Source organism: Triturus cristatus, chromosome 11 (assembly GCF_964204655.1).
Source record: "Triturus cristatus chromosome 11, aTriCri1.1, whole genome shotgun sequence".
NCBI classification, from domain to species: domain Eukaryota; kingdom Metazoa; phylum Chordata; class Amphibia; order Caudata; family Salamandridae; genus Triturus; species Triturus cristatus.
The window spans coordinates 978,323,460-978,341,854 of record NC_140594.1 but is presented as its reverse complement, the minus strand read 5'-3'; positions in this window follow the sequence as shown (position 1 = coordinate 978,341,854).

The window sequence follows — 18,395 nt, the reverse complement described above, 5'->3', positions numbered from 1 at the left end:
ATTTTGTGTAGCCAGCCAGTGTGCTTTTGCCATAGGCCTGCATATCTTCTCTTTGTTCCCCATTTCTCCTTGCTGGATGTTTGACCATGCGGCTGGTGGCCGTTTTGCGTAGGCATCCAGTGTGCTTTTGCTATAGGCTTGCATGTGTTGTTCTTCTATCATTATGTTGCGACCATGCCTCACTGCTTGCTGGTTCACCATGTGGTCAGTCTGTGGCAAATTTGTATAGGTAGCCAGTGTGCTTTTGACATCGGCCTGCATGTCTTCTTCTCTTTATTCCCAATGTCTTTTTGCTGTGTCACAGAGCAAAAGGGGGGAAAAAAGGTCCCAATCCCTTAGGAATCTTGTTATTGAGTTGAATACGGGTGAGGTATTTGTCCTTGACAGTGGGAAACGCCTGTCCCACTGGCGATAAGAGTGTTGCAATGGAGTGTCAGGACAGAGCTAGGTTTTTTGTGGTTTCTTGTGGAAAAAATTCCAAAAGGCAATTTTTTATCTTTTGCAACCTTGTTTTATGCAGTTTCTGTGAGACTGAGACTTTCTCTCAGGTGAGCAACACGAAGTAACAGCCAACACATGTTTCGCCCCTTTAAGTGGCCATCCAGCCTGGGGCTTCCTCAGGGCGTATCGTAATCTTTAGGGACAGGAAAATGTTCTGTGTTGTGTGGAGCTTATCCTGTGGATCTCGTTTAATGAAGTAAAGGGCACATTGCCCACGTACGGTCTATCCTAGCGGTCAGCATCAGCCTTTTTGCTGTGTGTTGTTGTTGTTGATGACAATGTGGCAATGAGAGGCAGCCATTTTTTTGTGTCTAACCTTTGTTGCCTTTGCCATACGTTTGCATGGATGATTGAGCAATGACATAGTAGTTTAATAAATTAAAATGAATGAATGATATGCTTGAGGATAATGTCTCCTATAAATAATTTTGTATTTTAATTTATTTCTATTTTAGTTTCAATATTTTTGTTTTTGATATTTTTATTTTACATTTTTTTTAAATGTTTTATTAGTTTTTTTATTTTTAGATTTTATTTTACCATTTTCATCACATCTGGCATCAATAAATCAACACCATCTCTGCTATAGACGCACAACAGCATTCATTGAATAAGGACTATTCTATTGTCATTTGTCAGCTGCACCTCCCTCAGTCCTACATCCATCATGATGCATTGCACATAAAGCAAACAGTTACCGACGTATGTTTTGTTGTTATTGTTGCTCTTTCTAATCCTTCCTGAGTATACACCATGAAAGTTTATGTTGGTATAGTTTTATGTTTTACGAATCAACACTCTATTGTTAATTATTTATAATAACTTAAGTAACCACACTAAATTATATTGTTTGTTTATACTGCCCCTTGAACTACAACAATGCCATGTTTCACTGATGTTTTTCTTGCTTGTTTGCTTTTAGGTTCACAAGAGAAGAGACATCACCCACAGTACTGCAAGGCCTGTGCACAACGTGACGTGTGACTGACTACTCAACACGGTCACCTCTTCAGCTTGTTGTGAAGCTAAGTGCCACTGCCAACTGACAGCTTCAAGATGGCCCCAAAGAAAGGTGCTGCCAAGAAATTTCCATCACTGGTGTGCTGACCGCAACCTTTTTCAGGACAGTTGTGCCTGCAGCACCAGCCTCCGGTGAGCAAGCTGAGATCAGCACTCCAGTACCACCCCCAACGTAAGCCCAGGACCATGTCTGTCAGTGAGGCAGCCAGAGCAATCATGTCGACGCCGACGAGTAGTGATGTTGAATTGGATTTGTCCATTTCACAAAGTAGTACACAATTGTTTCAGGAAACACAGCAAAGTGGACAGCAGCAGCAGCCAGAAATGGATTTGTCTGACGTTGGAGTAGAACAGGAAGTTGAGCTTCCTTCAGAGCAAGAACCTGAACCTTCTCTTTTAGAATCATTGGCTCCCAGATGTCCAGCTAGGAAAAGGAAAGGTACTACAGCGCCATCTTCTGATGATGATGATGATAGGGACATGGAGTGGACCCCGACAGAGACCAGAAGACAACAGGACAGGCAAGCGAAAAGAAAAGGTCCATAAAGACTTAGGGCCATATTATCAAGAACGGCGATAACATTATCGCCATTTTAGAGGCAGGAAACTACAGCTAAATCGGCGATAAGGGGCTTGATAATAGGCCCTAAAGAATTTCAATTGAAGCCCAGGTTTGATGTCCTTCACACCAGAACCTGGGCTTCTATTGGAATTCTCTACGGCATATTATCAAGCCCTTTATCGCCGCTTTCGTGGCAGTTTTCTGCCGCTAAATCGGCGATAAGGATATCGCCACTCTTGATAATATGGCCAATAGACTTATAGAAGGTTATGAAGAGGAGGATGATGAGGAGGAGGTAGTCATTGTGGAAGTTGACACAGAGGAATCTGATATTGATATTCAATCAGCTCTGAGGATTGTGGCACGGGTAGCACCAGCTCCCATATTTGCAAAGCCCCAGCTGAGACCTGCACCAACCCCTCCCTCAGGAGAAGCAGAGAGGCAATTGACGACATTCCCACCTAACTCCAGTTCTTTTTGAGGCATTGGAAGTGGCCTGGTAAAAACTGACTCCTCTCCAGTTTGAGATTTTCTCACAGTTAGCAAAGAGGGGGAGCACAATGCAGTATGCACCATTTTCTACACAAGTGTTCGTCAAGGTAAGTCTGGTACAAATTATGGTACTGGAGGGCAGACCACCCATATGAAAAGACACCACACAATCAAGTGGGAGGAGCGCCTTAAAACAATTTTGAATGTGGCTGTGTTGGTGGGGAGAGCTGGTGAACATCAGCTACAATCCCAATCACGGAAAAAGGTGATGATGATGAAGAAGAAGAGGGTGACATATTCGTGCAAAGCAGCTCTTGTCCCCAGCAGTGTGTCAGCATATTCACCCACCTCAGCGACTTCACAATGGCACAAGAAGACTCAGAGTGAGATGATGGAGACACCACGGCATACAGTGACTGCCCCACACCACAACGCACACATTGAGTAGCACCTACTTCTCAAAAGAAGTGGGTCATCATGATTCATGATGATGATGACTGCTCTGGGATGGTGTTACTCTGAATCAGGAGGAGTATGATGGAAGAACTCAGGGCTGGAGCTGCAGGACTACCCCATCAAAAACTAGAAGCAAGTAGTTATAGAGTATCGACCTCAGTTCAAAGGTAAAGCAAGAGTTTTAGGCCTAGTACTCAGCTGTGTGGAATGGAGAAAGGTGTGTTTGTGAAATGCTGCCCTGTGTGTGTCTGCTCCACATTAGCCAAATCTTAATAGTATTGCTATTTTTTCTATTTTAGCACATTCAGTAACCCTGGGCAAAGCACTACGCTACGCTCACGTAGTTTGCGATGTTTGCGCTACTTCGCACTGCGCGAATTGCACTTAGCACAGTGCAAATGATCCAGCGCGAAAAGGGCAAATTTACATATCCTCCCTGCGTCACAGATCCGTCACCACACAAGCTCATTCACGCAAGCATTCATTGGTGGGGCCCATAACACCAACACTCATACTTCTCACTCGAATCTGCACACAGGGGGGATGAGGATGAGAAACTGTAGTCCATTCGCACAAGAATTCTGTATTTCTCGAGAGCAGCGCTTACCTCTGCCCTTACACAGAATTATTCTGTTTCGTTGATAAAGTAGCACTTCCCTCTACTTTACCCTTCTTACAAGCTTAGAGAACACCTATTACCTTTCCAGTGATAAGCGTAATCAGAGCTCACAATCGACTCCTGTTCTTAAGACCGAAATTTCACAGGTGGCCTTCGCTATTCATACAACACTTTCACACAGAAAATCCCTACCGATAACACACTACGATGTTACCAATTCGAACCCCAATCGTCACACGTTTTCCCCGTCTACCTACAGGGCAACAAGACAAAACACCGCGCGACTGCACTTGCCACATGTTTTTCCCGTGTACCTACAGGGCATCAAACTTCCTACATCCCAGAAGTCTTCAAAAGCAATGTAAACCGCGACACGCCTCAACATTTAGTACATAAATCAATAACAAATCAATCATTCATCAACCAACAATCAATAATCACCAAACCAATGCACTAAAACCATCAATCTGTTACCAGAAAAACTGATCCAGCGCGAAAGGGGCAAATTTACATATCCTCCCTGCGTCACAGATCCGTCACCACACAAGTTCATTCATGCAAGCATTCATCGGTGGGGCCCATAACACCAACACTCATACGTCTCACTCAAATCTGCACGCAGGAGGGATGAGGAATCCGCTGGACATGTGGGGGGTATCTTATTACCTATAGGGAAGGAAATTTGTTACACTATGTACATATATACATCAATAACCATAGGATCCCAACCTTAACATCAAGGCACTCCACTACTTGGTCGATGGACCAATTAGTTGGACTGGTTGATGGTGATTTAGAACCAGCTAAAACACATTAAAGTTTCAGAATCCCTTTAGTGATCTATTTGAAAAACCACAAACTCATTTTCTGTTAATCAATATTTAGTTTATATAATTTCTTGCATTCTGTTGGATAATTAGCATTTCAGTCAACCAAATTAAATTTACTCAATCAACACAAATTTGCATGACATTTTATTTTTACCTATTCTTGCTATCGGGGTTTCTTTTCTAATTCAATTGGCTCTGCATAACCCAAATTCTTTGAATAATCGTCCCAATCGAATGCAGGTCAAACTCAATAAGTCCGAAAGTTCTTTTTCACTCAGCACGGCACAGTCCTAAAGATATCCAATGGACTACACAATCGTGCAAGCAATTCAGGACACCTCTCTGGAACGCACGCTCTCCTCGGGACGCACTTAGCTCGCCCTCCCTATTCTACTACCCTTTTGGTAATAAAATTCTGGGCAACATAAAACATTTAATGAAATGGGAAATACGGTGATTGGTCCATCTGGCAAAATGTGTTATATGGTCCAGTTTTCTCACTGTCCTGGGTTCTCAGAGAATCAGCTTGGTCATCCTCCGTTTATGTCATTTTCATGCAACAATGTTGATTCTTCATTATAGATGACTATTTTTTGTCCGGGTAATTTACACTGGCTGAAATTTGGTAGTCCTCCACGTTCCTATCCTTGACCAGGAACACTGTGCTCTGAATTGAGGATGCCTGGAGATCTTCGGAGCCATCCGAGTCTGCGCGGTAGACATCGCGGTCACAAGACGGTGGCCACTTCCGAACTCCATTTTAAATGTCATGGCTTGGTAGGACCGAATGCCAACTTAAGCAAAACAAATACAAAAGAATAATTAATATGCGGAATTGAAGATTCTAATGTTTAACCCACACTAATCCCCTTATATATTAGTATTTTCCTAGCTTATAGCGACATTTAAAGCAAAAATACTCACCATTCGGTCCCAACAGGAACGCAAACGTCACCAAAGCAACATAAATCATGCAGTGTTCCGTCACCACACCTTCTATTGTTAATATGCGTACCACAATTAGTCATTAAAGTTATTCTGCCATGCAAATAGCAATTAGTCCCGTGTGTAATTCATGTTTATCAAGATGCATTTTATTGATTAGTATAACACAGCACACAGTTAATTCAAATTAATATATAAATTGATTACATCATTAGTATTTTCATGCAAAATAGAGTAGGTATACAAAATGTTGCTTTACCTGCTCCATCAATCTCCCTTTGGTGATTTTTAATATCACCACAAATTCCCTTAAAATTTTTATAACATTTTTATGGAAATGAATTCAGTTAAGTTTTGTTATGTTACATAATTGTTTCCCCTGTTTCATCCTTTCTTGTCTTCTTATACACATTCTCTGTCCATTCTTCTACTTCTATATCTTCCATTTCTCTTTCCTTTCTTTCTTTCTCTCTTTTCTTAGCAACTTCTCTTTTAATGTTGTTTTGTAATTTTCTTCTTATGTTACATAAACATCCTAGTCTCAGAATTAATACTAGAAATATCACACAGGTTACTGGAATTAGAATCTTACCAATAAATGTACTACCTAATTTTACTAAAAGGTTTTTAATAGTAGAAAATCCTTTTCCAATTTTCTTCCAAACACTTTCAACCTCCAATGGAACAATCTCCTCGTGCAAGTCAGTTATATTCTTAATATGTTTTCAAATCTTGACTTTCGTCTGGAATATAAGTACAACAATGTTGCACCTTCAGGATTCCACAGACTCCTCCGTCTTTGGCCAAAATAATATCAAGGGCAAGTCGATTCTGCATCACCATGTCTCGCATGGCAACCATTTCTGTATTTACTAATAAAAACCCTCCAGCAGTACTTGTCGATAAGCGATCCAATACTGTAGACAATTTTCTAATTGTGTGTGCATTCAGAGATATTCCAACGGCTGGTATCGGTGCTCCAAAAATATCCCCTTCAATTTCTGACCAACTTTCCCTCCTTCTACATGTTAGTTGTCTACCTATCTCATGCGCACCATCTTTTCCCCTTCCCACATGAAATATCTTTGGGAAGACCAGGCCTAGGTAACATGTGCCATACCAATGGTCCATTAATAGATAATAAGCTTTGTTCCCACAGATAAAATATAATCCAGGGAATACCGCATCATTTCCTCCTTTATATCCCCATCCTCCCATAATTCTATAAGTATCATGGCAATCACTCGCACCTATAAAATAGTTATCATACACAGTTTGATTTCTTCTAATACACAATTTCCCTTTCTGAGGCCAATCTAAAGCCATAGCTGGACTAGTTTCTCCTTTCAAATGTGTTTCTCTCTCAACGTCCCAGACTGTCTTTTCTTCCTTTCCCTCAGGTATCATCCTTTGCATCTTTATTCTCCTTTCTTCTACCATATCTAAAAAAAGTATTTTCTTTCCTCTTCAGACTACACGTGAGATTATTTCTAAATACTGATTCTAAGATTAATTCTCTAGATTCTAAGAAAAATTCACCTAAAACTTTACTAGGCTTTACTTTATTTAATTCAGGAACTACAGGTACTTGTGAAAAAATATTATCTACATCGGAAAAATAATATTCTAGTTTCCCTGTTTTATAAAACAAACTCGCTAATACACTGCATGTTATTCCATATGTCACTGGAAGGTGGTGGTATGTAACTCCCTCAGACACTGATGCAGGTAACTGCATGCAGATGTAGCAGTCTCTCACATCCATGGTTCTTACATATTCATACAACAACTTTGCGAAGACATTGTTAGAAAAATCATCCTGATGTAAATAAGTTCTATATATTACTCTAGTTGGATGAATATCATGAATTTTTTCTATATTAGACTTATTCTCACTATGACCTTCTATCTTTTCAAATGTTACTTTAAATGAAACTATTAAAGCTAATACACTCCACAGAAGCATTAGTAATCCTGTACAGCAGCAACACACCTTGCACCATCTTCGAAGGAACACACATGTAGATTTTCTACCTTCTGTGTTTGCCATTTCGGATAATGATCAGTGTCTTTTGACTTAGCCTCGTCTACTCACAACTAGTTTTGTCTAAACCCAAGGCTCTAGGCGCCTACTTGGTTCCTTTCTGATATGTCGCTTATTCAGTATTTTCTCTTCTGGAACACCTTGGATTCCGCAATTTGGCATTTGATCGTCTTTCACCTTACTCCCACAGTCTTGGTTCAGAATTTCCTGAACATCCGTCTCTTCTTCGATGTCAGACAAGATAACTCTCAGGATTTTCGAATCTTCGTCTTCCTCAACCACTTGTGTGTATAGTCACACCTAGACTCCCTTGGCTGTCTGCTTCCTCTTGTACTTCAGGAAGTGCCACGTATGTCCATTCTGGTGACTTGTACTTCTGGTTGGGTTTCTTAGTCAATTTTTCCTTCTTCAAGAATGTCTGATCAGTGTCTTTTGACTTCTCTTGACTAGACACCTCATTCACTTGTTCAGCTCTAGATGAATTTACTCGTGTCAAACAATATCTTAACCTCTTCACCTTATTTGGCCAAACTTCCTCCTCCGCTGGCCTTTTCAACTTACTTCCTTTTTCACTTCTCTCAGTTCTCCATGCTCTTTTCCTCAGAACTCGACCTTCTTGTACTTCTTCGTCACTGTCCTCAGATTCAGTTCCACCTTGACTCTTACCTTCGGTAGTTTCTTTCTCCACAACTTTCTGTTTTCCATCTAATTTTATCCCTCCTCGTGTTTCTTCCACACAATCCTCCTGCTGACTGACTGTCCCTTCTTCTACCTGGATGTGTGGCTTCCCTATACCTCCTCAGGGATCTTCCGCAATATCCTTTCACTCTCTCTCCGTATCTAGTACCTCACCATCTACTTCTGTGATTTCAGGTGGAATTTCTCTCTTTTTTACATGTCGAACTTCTTTATTGAAAATTTCCTTGACAGTTTCCTCACTGTTTTCTTTTACTCTTTCATGTACTTGTACTTGTTCAGTATCTGACTCTGAGCTAGTGTCAGAAATCTCCAATCTCCTTCTTAATGGTAGATTTTCTGGTGCTATAACTGGACTTGATTCTAACTGTCGCTCCCTTTCATACATCTCATCTTCCCATTCTGTTAATGCTTCAAACTGAGTAGGTCTAGGTCTCGGTTCTAATCTCATCATCCTTTCTCTTAAATTCCTTAATACCGCTAAGTTAAATTAACCATTTTCTGGAAATACTAAAACACCATCATCTTTTGTATATTTTGCCGAATTATCTAGCCAAATACATGTATGATACCCATATTTTGCAACCATGAAAGATGCAGGCGATTTTGGTGGAGGAAGCAACTGTCCCTCTCTAGTCACAATCGGCTTATCCTTTTAAAATAAATTCTTAATTTTCCCAAACCTTGTCTTTTTCTCTTTCTCTGATGGATCGCAATACATCATTTTCCTTATTCTGTATTGCTAGGTTCCCTCTACGACTATTCTGTGATCTTATCCAATCGTAGCGCGACTTACACTAATGCACCAATCAGGAGCGTCTATGTCACTTCTGTAATTCTCCAATCCCAGCGCGACTCACACTAACACACCAATCCGGAGCGTTTACGTCACTCTGGTTCTTTTCCACTCCTAGCACGGCGTACACTAACTCACCAATCCAGAGCGTTTACGTCTCTTGATGGCTGGCCAATCCCAGCGTGGTCTTTCTGACGTCAGCTTTTCTCGCTACTCCTGCTTCTGCTGACCCCTCCTTTACAATTTTTTTATTTTTATCGGCAAACTTTCTCTACGTTCTTTTTCATTCAAATCTGTGTTAGTAACAACATAAAAACACCACCATTGTCCGCTTCGCTAAACCAAAGGAATAATTTTGACCTTTTACATAAGAATTCCGTATTTCTCGAGAACAGCGCTTCCCTCTGCCCTACCACGGAATTATTCCATTTGTCGATAAAGTAGCACTTCCCTCTACTTTACCCTTCTAACAAGCAATGGCTAACCATTTCTCTGGAGATAAAACACATGTGGAGACTACACTGCTCCTGAGAATTAAGGCCAGAGTTTCACGAGAAAAACGAGTGCTATTTCACTTACGCACATTCATACAGAAACTGTAGTCCATTCGCACAAGAATTCTGTATTTCTCGAGAGCAGCGCTTACCTCTGCCCTTCCATAGAATTATTCTGTTTCGTTGATAAAGTAGCACTTCCCTCTATTTTACCCTTCTTACAAGCTTAGAGGACACCTATTACCTTTCCAGTGATAAGCGTAATCAGAGCTCACAATCGACTCCTGTTCTTAAGACCGAAATTTCACAGGTGGCCATCGCTATTCATACACCACTTTCACACAGAAAATCCCTACCGATAACACACTACGATGTTACCAATTCGAACCCCAATCGTCACACGTTTTCCCCCTCTACCTACAGGGCAACAAGACAAAACACCGCGCGACTTCACTTGCCACATGTTTTCCCCGTGTACCTACAGGCATCCAACTTCCTACATCCCAGAAGTCTTCAAAAGCAATGTAAACCGCGACATGCCTCAACATTTAGTACATAAATCAATAACAAATCAATCATTCATCAACCAACAATCAATAATCTCCAAACCAATGCACTAAAACCATCAATTTGCTACCAGAAAAACTGACCCAGCGCGAAAAGGGCAAATTTACATATCTTCCCTGCATCACAGATCCGTCACCACACAAGTTCATTCATGCAAGCATTCATTGGTGGGGCCCATAACACCAACACTCATACGTCGCACGCAGGAGGGATGAGGAATCCGCTGGACATGTGGGGGGTATCTTATTACCTATAGGGAAGGAAATTTGTTACACTATGTACATATATACATCAATAACCATAGGATCCCAACCTTAACATCAAGGCACTCCACCACTTGGTCGATGGACCAATTAGTTGGACTGGTAGATGGTGATTTAGAACCAGATAAAGCACATTAAAGTTTCAGAATCCCTTTAGTGATCTATTTGAAAAACCACAAACTCATTTTCTGTTAATCAATATTTAGTTTATATAATTTCTTGCATTCTGTTGCATAATTAGCATTTCAGTCAACCAAATTGAATATACTCAATCAACACAAATTTGCATGACATTTTATTTTTACCTATTCTTGCTATCGGGGTTTCTTTTCTAATTCAATTGGCTCTGCATAACCCAAATTCTTTGAATAATTGTCCCAATCGAATGCAGGTCAAACTCAATAAGTCCGAAAGATCTTTTTCGCTCAGCACGGCACAGTCCTAAAGATATCCAATGGGCTACACAATCGTGCAAGCAATTCAGGACACCTCTCTGGAACGCACGCTCTCCTCGGGACGCACTTAGCTTTCCCTCCCTATCCTACTACCCTTTTGATAATAAAATTCTGGGCAACATGAAACATTTATTGAAATGGGAAATACGGTGATTGGTCCATCTGGCAAAATTTGTTACATGGTCCAGTTTTCTCACTGTCCTGGGTTCTCAGAGAGTCAGCTTGGCCATCCTCCGTTTATGTCATTTTCATGCAACAATGTTGATTCTTCATTATAGTTGACTATTGTTTCTCCGGGAAATTTACACTGGCTGAAATTTGGCAGTCCTCCACGTTCCTATCCTTGACCTGGAACACTGTGCTCTGAATTGAGGATGCCTGGAGATCTTCTGAGCCATCCGAGTCTGCGCAGTAAACATCGCGCTCACAAGACGGTGGCCACTTCCGAACTCCATTTTAAATGTCATGGCTTGGTAGGCCCGAATGCCAACTTAAGCAAAACAAATACAAAAGAATAATTAATATGCGGAATTGAAGATTCAAATGTTTAACCCACACTAATCCCTTTATATATTAGTATTTTCCTAGCTTATAGCAACATTTAAAGCAATAATACTCACCATTCGTTCCCAGCAGGAACGCAAACGTCACCAAAGCAACATAAATCATGCAATTTTCTGTCACCACACATTCTATTGTTAATAGGCGTACCACAATTAGTCGTTAAAGTTATTCTGCCATGCAAATAGCAATTAGTCCAGCGTGTAATTCATGTTTATCAAGATGCATTTTATTCATTTGTATATCACAGCACACAGTTAGTTCAAATTAATATTTAAATTGATTACATTATTAGTATTTTCATGCAAAATAGAGTAGGTATACAAAATGTTGCTTTACCTGCTCCATCACAAACACGCGTAGCGTAGTGCAGCGGTCATTTTTTGCTTGCTCGCGGTCCTCAACGTCAAGTTGGCGACCGCAAGCAAGCAAAATGACACCCCGGCGAGACTTTTTCCTCGTTCGCGATTAGCAACATCAAGTTGCCGATCGCGAGCGTGGAAAATAAACCTCCCGGCCAGATTCTCAACGCAGGGAGGTCAGTTTTCTCATTGCAAGTGGTCGCGTATGCTCGCGACCGCTCGCGATGAGAAACTACCAGTCCGCGTTGAGAAAGCTGCCGCTTGAGTAAAAATCTACTCGATTGGCAGAAAACTACAGCTCGTACTGAGCAAGATGCCATTTTCAATGATTGCACAGTGCCGGATGCTTGTCCGCACTGTGCAATCATTGAAAACGGCATCTTGCACAGTGCGAACAGGGTACTATGCAGTTCACGAAGTGCTACGCGTAGCTCGCGAAGTGCACTTTGCGTAGCTACGCGTAGCGCTACTTCACGAACTACGCCCAGGGTTAACAATCAGGCATTCTCATTGTGCCATCAGATGGTGTCAATTCTTTGTACATCTTTGATAAATATATAAGCCACTTACTCAGTCTTTCTAATTCCATTTAGTTGCCTATGAGGGATAATCAAACAATCATTCAGATCAATCCGACAGTTGGAGCTCATCTGGGTGGAACTGGAAGTGGAATCTTGCTTGTGAAGTTGTGAGAAATCCCTTGTTATTGCTGCATGTATATTCAGAGAAGGCAACTAGTATGGATAAAATGTAACTTAATAAGAAATAAATTAACTGCTATTGTCTTTTATCTAGATAGCTGTACTCAATATAGGTCATCATGGCATCATTCTCCATAATGTTCAAGATAGTTAAAGAAGTATAAGCCTAGACTCTCTAACTAAGTGCTATGTTTTCTCTTAAGTTACAAGCACATAAGCAGGCTGCGTAAACTAACTACTTGAAGGCAGCAGTACAAAGTAAAAGTGAAAGAAACTACTTCAGGCATAAATTTAGATTTAAAAATAATAATTTTCTCCTATATTTATTTACAATGAAACCCACGCTCTCCACCCACACAACATGCCCACCCCTCTCCCCAACAAAACTGACCCAAACTCCAAAACTCAAACTGTCCAAGAAAACGTCTCTCCAGTGCAAACTCCCTTCCCATGCTCTCCACACAGCCCCAGCAAACAATAAATCCCTCCCACCAAAACAAAAAATGTAAAAAAAAAGCTAGGAGAGGGTATTATGGATGCAGGTCCAGAGCTGTCAAGGCTTTGCTCCGTCATGATAAGACACCCCTCAATGGTGTCCTTCCACTGTAGGATCGATGCAGCAATGGCCTTTTGCCAGTGTGGTGGGGTGGCAGCAGTTAAGCAGGTGGTGGTGATGGGATGGCTGGGAGGCTCGAGGTTTAGGGGGACCGACTGCACTCTGTCCTGGCTGTTATGCGTTAATTAAATCCTCCTCCTTTTCCAAGACCATCAGCCACCGGTATTCCAGTCCCTGCCACCACAAACAGGCCACTATCTCCTGCCTGTTGGGTGGTCTGGCTGGACCAGCAGGAGCAGCTGTTATGTTATGTTATGTTAGAAGCATTTGTAAAGTGCATCTGTTACCCATGGGTGTCCTGGCGCTAGCTACAGTCCTCCAAGTATAGCATAGATTTAAAACCAAGGTTATACTTTAAAAAGCCAAGTTTTCAAGGCCTTCTTGAATGCCAGTAAATCTGTAATACTTCTTAGATGGAAAGGGAGGTCATTCCAAGCCTTGGCTGCTCCAGCCACAAAACTACTGCCTCCCCAGCTGGCTTTTTTTATAAGCGGTACTGACACCAATTTTGCTCCATAGGAGTGAAGTGGTCTTTTAGGCACATACCACTGGAATTGCCGCTTCAGATGGTCGGAACCTACACATTGAAGTGCTAGTTTATGCACCATACAAAGAGATTTAAACTGTACTTGTTTCTTAACCAATGAAGTCGTCTGATCTCCCCGGAGACTGAAGCAAATTTAGAGGTGCCGGTAACCAGTCTGGCGGCCGCATTCTGCAATAATTGGAGTCCATGCAGAAAATGATCCTGAATATTCAGATATAGACTATTACAATAGTCTAGCCTTGAAATAGTAAGTGCTTTAATGACCGTTCATTGACTGTCCTTTGGAAGAAAAGGCAATATTTTCTTACAAGTTCTCAAAACATAACACGTTGCCGATTTTACTGCATTCATTTGGTCACCAAAGTTGAGTTTATCATCGATAAAGACTTCAATGTTTTTACTTTCCTAGTGGGGGTCGGGAGAGAGCCCAACGTATCCGGCCACCAGCTTGGGGTCCAAAAATTGGGATCTGTGCTGAACAGGATGACCTCTGAGTTAAGTTTCAAACAGTTTCGAGACATCCAGTTTCCTACAGCATCCATACAATCGTGGAATCATTTTGCTGTCCCCCTATCCTGCCCAGGTTGCAGCGACACCACAATTTGCGTATTGTCAGCATACGACGTGAGGCAAAAATCAAAAGATTCAATCAGGGGAGCCAAGGATGACACATAAATATTAAAAAGTGTAGGGCTCAAAGATGACCCCTGTGGGACTCCACATGGGAGAGAAAAGATTTGGAGCAGAATTCGCCAAGTGAGACAGTTTGCACTCTGTCTGAGAGGAAGGACTTCAAAAGTTGCCATGCTTTCTCCTGGACTCCACACTCCTGAAACCAGTCCATCAACAGTTCATGATGGAACGTATCAAAGGCCGCGGAGAGGTCCAGCATAATCATAGCGACCTTACCTCCCTGGTCTAGAACTGCCCTAATCTCCTCTGTGGATTTTAGGAGGGCCGACTCAGTGCTGTGCCCCTCTCTAAACCTATATTGCGTGGGATCCAACACTTGCGCAACACATAAATGGGCACTCAATTGTGCATTCATTCTTTTCCCTACCAGTTTGGCTGGTAGCGGAAGTCGCGGGAATGGGCGAAAGCTGTTCGGGTCTTTGGGGTACAGATTGGGTTTCTTAAGCAGGGGTACAATTGATGCGGATTTCCAAGCTTTAGGAAAATACCCTTCTGTAAACATTGCATTAAAAAGAGAGTTAAGAGTCATGGCAATAGGTTCCGGGGCCAGTTGTAGTACAGCAACTGGACATGGGTCATAAGGAGATCCTGATTTAGCTGTCATCAAAAGCTTATGAGTGTCCATGGTGGATAGAGGTGTGAACTCATCAAGAGTAGAGTGGAGGCTTCAGTATGGTTTGTGTCCTACTTCTAGGTCCCTTGTCACCTCAATTGTTGGACCCTTGAAGGCAGAATAAATGGCCTCAACTTTATCGAAGAAAAACCTAGCTATTTCATCACATAAAACCTGACTCGTGGGAATACTTGGTGGGCAGGGATGAGCCAGGCTAGTTACTGTCTTAAAAAGCTCTTTGGCCGAGTTTCTTGCCTGATTAATTTGATTGGCGAAAAACTCTTGCTTTGCCTTCAACAATAGTTGTTTATAGGTCACCAGGCCTTGTTTATACACATTTTTCTCAGAGCCCTCGTACTCTTTCCTCCAGTTCCTCTTCATACGTTTGCAGATCAGTTTTTAGTCCTTAAGGTCCTGTGAATACCATGGAGCTGAGGGACGCGCCCTATTGGAAGATAGAACTTTCTTTGGGGCTAACTTATTCCCGGATGCCTCCAGCCAATTAGTGTATAGAGTGATTGCCTCTTCTATATCTGTAGGCATTTGGTGTAACGTAGAAATAAGCAATTCTACTAAATCATTAGCCTCCACTTTATTCCATGCCCAAAAATCTCTCTTCCCCTTAGCTGGCTTTGCAGCCGTGTGTTGATTGGGGATGGCTAACTTGAATAAAACTGCCACATGATCTGACCAGGCGAGGGGCTAAAGACCTGTGAAAGAAAGAAGAGGATTGTTGGATAATATACCATCCAACATGTGCCCTGCCGTGTGGGTAGGGCCGATAACTAGCTGTCTTAAATCGTCGATGTTCATAAAATCTAACAGGGTTGCAGTATCTGGTTCTGAGTGTGCCTCCAGATCAAAATTAAAATCTCCCAGTACAGTGTAGAAGTTGGCACACAACCTCTCTTCCATCAGGTTTCCCACAAGGATGTTGAAAAAGGGCTCCTAGGACCCGGCGGCCTATAAAGGAGAATGCCCTTGAAGGTGTGGTGATGGGCGACATTGAGGCTAAAGTCCAATGCCTCACATTCTGCATTTGAAACGGTATAAAAGGTCACACTTATTGACTTATGGTAGATTATGGCGAGACCCCCTTTCCTATTTTGCCTATTTACAGTATGACAGAAATAGCCAGGGTGTGTGGCTTTGACTAAATCAGGACCATAGGCCTCATCTGTCCATGTTTCGGTAATAAACGCCAACTTTATTCCCTCCTCCTCAATTAGTGTACCACACTCTACACTATCTTTTACCAAGGATCGTGCATTCAATAATACACACTTTAACACCTAACACAGCTATATAGAGAAAAACAAAAACAGACATATTGTAAATAATGCTCTGTGCAAACACTTTTTTTAATTACTGGGTGGCATAGTAGCTGTACATTGCTGGTCCCCTAGGGCCATTGGACTTTATTTGATGTGATTATGATCAGGAGAGTCACAAGGCCAATTTTATGTTTTACCCATACATGTTGCCAAACATAAAAAAACACTGACTATGTGGCAGAAACGTATTAACGGGCAGAGAATAAAAAATCACAAGATTAAAAAGACTGTGATTTGATTATTTTTTCTTCTTCTAGTAACTATAACCTGAGTCAGACACTTTGAGTTGAAAAATAAATGACTTCTCATTAATGAGTACGGCATTATGCACTATATGGAGTACAAGTTGGGTGTGGTGCTAAAATAATGAAGCCATGCTCATTTCTAGCAGTATTTCTGCTAGTTTGCTTTTGTCTGCAGCTGTAGTTGACAATTATCTATTTTTAATTCCAATGGCCCTATTCTTTGCTAAATGCATTTGTCTTTCTACCCTGTCTCCAAAGAGTCAGCTGAATAATAAATAAAATACTACATCAGTCACACACCTCATGTATGAAATGTGGAGATTAATATATTATCCTGTCTGCCGTAAGTAGAAGTTGAGGAAAATGAATCTAATGGACTGCACTACAGGTAAAGGAACAGGCTATATAGATTTTATATGGCACATTCATCACTATGTATCCCATATGCCAAACTTGACATCAAATCATGCGCTTAATCCCACTTTTCTCTGTGGTCTCGCACGCCACCACGTATTTCCAACAAATTAATTTGCTGGGCAGTAATCAAGGAAGGGAAGCTTGATTTTCTCTACTGTAGGGGGTTGGGTAGAGGGATTAGACAGGTAGGGTAGAGCTTTCATATATATCTATATATATATATATTTTTTTTTTCAGTGAATATATATATATATATATATATTCACTGAAAAAACCATAGGTTTCACACATGTTATAGTTAGGAATTAGCATTTAAAAAACCTTGCAAATCCACTTAAAAAACCATAGGTTTCACACATGTTATAGTTAGCTGGGCATTTCACTCGTGAAAAACCATTGAAATTTCCACGTTATAGTTAGTGCAGGCAACTATAACTCACGCAACCGCAATCCTCTGCTGATGACATCAGATATTACATCACTGATGACATATGTGTTTTTCTGAAAAAAAAATATTTGTAATATATGTATAGCTAAAAATTAATGGAAGAAGACATGGGTAAATAAGTGTCTAAATACAGTATTAGCATCAACAGAGGATTGCGGTCGTGTGAGTTATAGTTGCCTGCACTAACTATAACGTGGAAATTTCAATGGTTTTTCACGAGTGAAATGCCCAGCTAACTATAACATGTGTGAAACCTATGGTTTTTTAAGTGAATTTGCAAGGTTTTTTAAATGCTAATTCCTAACTATAACGTGTGTGAAACCTATGGTTTTTTCAGTGAATTTGTACGTTTTTTAAAATGCTAACTTATGTATTTATTTATTTATTTATTTTTTAAAAGTTTTTTTCACCGTGCGCGTACCGTGCGCGCACGGTGCGCTTCGCGCACCGCGTGGCCCCGTTACGTAGTTCGCAGAATTTTTGCGTTTCTACTGTACGCGTACGCTACGCGCACTCCGCGATTTTTCGGAAAAAAAATAAAATACATTTTTGCCCTTGGGGGTCCTTCTGGGACCCCCTGACCAAGGCTAGGGGGTCAGGAACTGTCCAGCCTGCCCCCTTTTCACGTTATCCACCTTTGTTTTTCACCCCCTCAGACTGCGAGAGACAAAATGGCGGCCGACACTTCCTGGTTTCGACCGATTCAAATGTTTACTAAGATCTAACAACCAATCAGAATCGCGCTCGTGCACGGCAGCGTGCGTGTACGGTAAGCTTACGGTATGCGCTCGGAGCGCGCCTATAGATATATATATTGATTTAAATGCTATTTTCTCAGGAAATACTGAACAGATTTACACCAGACCTGCAAAAGGCACATCCCTGACCTGAGGACTACCTCTGCCAAATTTCAAGTAATTTTGTTCAGCCGTTCGGGCTGCAGCTTGGACTAAAGGTCCTATGGAAAAATGCATGGGGAAAAAGCGTTTGGGACCCCCCCTTTTTCTCAGCCCCCGCTTGACGAATCCCCCCGAGACTTTCAGGGAAGGAGCGGAGCGGAGCGCCCCACCTATTTTGAAAATTTTGCGAGGATTCGTCAATCGGCGCCAAAGTTATTC